The following is a 4438-nucleotide window of genomic DNA, read 5'->3' on the forward strand; positions in this document are numbered from 1 at the left end:
GAGAAGAGGACATATTAGGTGATGGGTATTCCCGATTTAATGTGAATATGTACCCAAAATACTACAGTGAAAGATATGTAAGCCATTATGAAAAAAAAAAATTGTGTTTTTAATCAGAAACTTTCTTTGACTTACATGTATTATTATTATATCAATTATATTATATGTTATGTTATGTCACTATATTATGTTATATTAGTTTACCTCATTATGTTAATCAATTTTGTCCTTTAAATGAATTCTTACTTTAAAAAAAAACAAAACAACTTTAGTTTGCCCTGAAGAAAAAAAAATAAAATAAAATAAATAAAAGATAAAATAAGGCCTCCCAATTCTTACCACAGGCTGTGTTCTTTACACTGGCTGTATAGAAAGAGGAGGTACAGTAAAGGCACCCCATATACACCTCAACACAGGCCCCTTGCCGGGTATGTATTGTGAATTGGGGGACAAAAAAAAAATTAAAAAAAAAAATTGCCTCTGGCTTTGAGGGACCATATAGGATGCCAGGGATAGAACCCAGGTTTGTCCTGGGTCAGGCGCATGCAAGGCAAAGGCCCTATAGTGCATTATCACTCCAATCCCGAGTGTTATTATTTTTAAAAAATAAATCTATAAATTAATATTTTGTTTCCCACTAGTGCTGAATAGAGTTTGATACATTTGTTTTGTTTTGTTTTTGTTTTGGGGGTTGTTTGTTTTTGGCTTTTGGGTCAGACCCGGTGGTGCTCAGGGGTTACTCCTGGCTCTGTGCTCAGAAATCGCTCCTGGCAGTCACAGGGGGACCATATGGGATGCAGGGATTTGAACCACCATCCATCCTGGATTGACTACTTGCAAGGCAAATGCCTTACCACTGTGCTATCTCTTCAGCCCCAGTTTGAGACATTGTGAGTTGACAGTTAAAGTGATTTAATTTTTTGCATACTTGAAAAAGTAAGCTAAGATTTAAACATCACTATTTAAAGTCAGTTAATAGTAAATTGTAACAGTTTTAAAAATGAGTTCAGGGCTGGAGAGATAGCATGGAGGTAAGGTATTTGGCTTGCATGCAGAAGGACTGTGGTTCGAATCTCAGCATCTCATATGGTCCCCCGAGCCTGCCAGAAGCCATTTCTGAGAGTAGAGCCAGGAGTAACCCCTGAGTGCTGCCGAGTGTGACCCCCCCCAAAAAAATGAGTTCAAAATAAAAATTTAAGAAATGTGTTTAAGATAAGTAATTTGGTCAATTCAATACTTTCTTACTTAGAGATACTAGGTACCCTAAATATTATACATATATATGCACTCCTTATGAGAGTTTATATTTTTATGTTTGTCACTAAAAATATCTTGAGACAGATTTCCTTTATTTTTTGGTATGTTTGTTTTTTGTTTGGACGCCACACAAAACAGTGCTCAGGGGTATTTCTGCCTGGCTCTACACTCAGATATGATCTCATGTGGGATGCTCAGGATCAAACTCAGGTCAGCTGCATGCAAGGCAAATGCTCTACCAACTATATTACAGCTCCGGCCCCAAGACAGATTTTCATTAAAATTTTTTGTTAGTTTATGTATTTAGTTGTCTTTATTTGCATATAAAAACATGATTTTCTGAAGTTGTAATAATTTAAAGGAAGTTGCAAAGACAGAACAGGGAGAACACACGTAGCCTTCAATTTTAGTACAAAATACAATGCGTACACTAGTTTATGCTTTTCATCAAATGCATGAGTTTGTGTAAATGCCATCCAATCAAGACAGAACTTTTTATGACCTCAATTTTTTTGTGTATGTTTTCTCTTTATTATCATACCTACCCTACCCATTACCCATAACTCTGAAAATCAGTAATCTTTTGTTCCAGTATCTAAAATTTTAGTATTCCCCTATAATTTTGTATTTTGAAAATGTAATGTAAGTAGAATTATAGAGTAAGTGACTTTTTGATATGTGTGATCATTACCAGAATAATTATCTAGAGATATAATTGAGATATTTTGTGTCATATCACTTATTTCTTTTTATTGATGAGTTGTATTCTAAGGTATTATTATGCCACAAGTTATTTAGTCATTATCTGTTGGAGATAACCTAGTCTCAGTTTTTGTACTATTATATCACCACAAAAATTTGTATGTGATCATTAACTGTCACCTTATTTGTAAGTTTTGATGTCTTAAAAATGCTTTACAAGGGGCTGGAGAGATAGCAAGAAGGTAGGGCATTTGCCTTGCATGCAGAAGGATGGTGGTTCGAATCTCTGCATCCCATATGGTCCCCCGAGGCTGCCAGGAGCAATTTCTGAGAGAAGAGCCAAGAGTAACCCCTGAGCGCTGCCAGGCGAGGCCCCCCCCCCAAAAAAAAACCCAAAAAATGCTTTACAAGTATAATGGATTGATTACATTACAAATATAAATTTTTAAAGATGTATCTATTTTTCAGATTGTCTGTTTCACTTTACATGCATGCAGCAACATATCAACAAAACAAATTAAATTTAGAACAACATTTGATATTATCAAGCATTTTTCTTTTTGTTCTATTTGTGCAGTATTTGTGCAGAGGACTGCATCACTATGCTCATAGGTGTCTTTTTCTAATAGTGACAATAAACGTATCTTAGGTGCTTTTTTGACACCTATCAGTGAAATTTTTTGTGTATGTCCTTGTCCATTTCCCAAAAGAACTGCTAATAGACTAATTATGGATGAGTTTTAAAGGGCTTCATGTAGTCTAGAAGTTGATCTCAGTCAAATAAGAGTTTTAAGAGACATGATAGAAACAGTAAGAAAATACTTACAAAACCACATAACACGTTTTAATTTTAATGAAGTAGCGTTAGCTCAATTTTTAGTCCTTACAAAGGATACATGTGTGGGTGTCACAACATACATAAACTTTTAGGGAAGCTCAGCCCACCAGATGTATCCTCAGATTTTCCTGGCGGGGAGAACTGAAATAACCCCACGGGGTTCCTCAAAAGGTCCGCCGTGGACGCCTTTTTCCCCTGCATGGATGGTTGAGGAATTTCCAAAGAGATGCTTCGCATTACATTTTTGATCATTATTTGGCTATCTCTCAGGCAAAATTGTGGCCTCTATCAAATAATTTGGCTCAGAAATTCCAGCACCAATGATTTCTAAGAGAACCCCTTTTCTGGGTAATATTTAGCCCTAAAAGCAAAGACAATATTTTTTCTCTTTTTCAAATATGTCCTTGCAGCTGCATTTTCTGGTAATCAAGGACGGAACCAGAATGCAGATCCTGGGCTATTGACTCTCCTTTAGAAATAGGGAAACACATTTTTAGGAGATTTGACTCCTTCCTTTACTTGACCTCTAAAACAATAGAGCCCAGCCCAGTGAAGATCAAGTCCTAGATATTTCCTACTTCCTACTTCTTTCTAATCCTGATTTTGCATTTGAAGTAAGCTTGCAAAGAGCTGCCTTGAATTGTAACCTTCTCCTTTGTAAATTAGAATTTTTACAGTCACACCCATAGCTTAGGTATTGTTACTGCTGTACTTTGCTTTGTGATTATAACTATTCTTCTCTACACCTATGGCTAGTTTTACCCCTATAAATACCCCTGCTTGAAAAATTAAACTTGTCGCACTCCTGCCAGAAGATGTGTTGACCCCACATATTCTGTGTGTGGTTTCATTATTTCAGAATTCATATTTCTCCGCCTGTGCAACCCACTCTCCCTAAAGTGAATTCACCAAAATCTCACTGATGACTGTAGGACAGAACCTGCCTACAGCAGGTGGGGTATTAATAGAGTGAGATAGAGACAAAAACAAAGAAAAAGAGAAAGAGAGTTGATGTTTTGGCCTATGAACAAGTATCTCTATCTTTGGAGTATCTGAAGACATTTTCTTCATTCACTCTCAGTACTGTGGTTACCACTGTCAACTAGTTGAGAAACTTTTTGGGTAAGTTCTTTTGCCTAAATTCAGATTCTCATTTGCCACTAGCTCTACACGGATAAATAAAATGACACTGGAGTCATATCCAAACTGTGATGCCATCTGATCACACATCATTATTTTAATTCTGAGTCAATTTTATGTCATGCCATTTTCACAATTTTTATTATTGTCCTATAAATTGTCCTCTAAATTCCATGCTGGATCTGATTAAAATATGTTCCTCTACAAATTATAACATTTATAAAGAAATGAACTATAAGTTAGCATATGAAAGCTATAACTGGATATATTCTCTCAAGGAATCAAGGACAGATACTACTTGCTTTATTGGGAATTATATTAGGAACACATTCAAATTTATCCTTCACTTAATTATTTCCTTCTAAATTTATAGCACTCTTTTGCATATTCTTCTTCCTTGTCTCTGCTTATCTTGTGATCTACCTTTCAGGTTTGTGATCTGTGTACTTTTATGAATTTTTCTGAGCTGTGTAACTTTTCTGCCATCTCTCTCTCTCTCAT

The 4438-nt window shown here is 35.7% G+C and overlaps 1 non-coding gene across 1 annotated transcript; it reads left to right on the forward strand.

The window, feature by feature from the left end:
* Positions 1-322: 322 nt before the first annotated feature.
* On the forward strand, positions 323-455 carry LOC126019354 (small nucleolar RNA SNORA51). The gene has a single exon (XR_007499079.1). It is a non-coding gene; the product is annotated as a small nucleolar RNA SNORA51 (small nucleolar RNA).
* Positions 456-4438: the final 3983 nt, after the last annotated feature.

The sequence above is a fragment of the Suncus etruscus genome, chromosome 9 (genome assembly GCF_024139225.1).
Source record: "Suncus etruscus isolate mSunEtr1 chromosome 9, mSunEtr1.pri.cur, whole genome shotgun sequence".
In the NCBI taxonomy this organism is placed as follows: Eukaryota; Metazoa; Chordata; class Mammalia; order Eulipotyphla; family Soricidae; genus Suncus; species Suncus etruscus.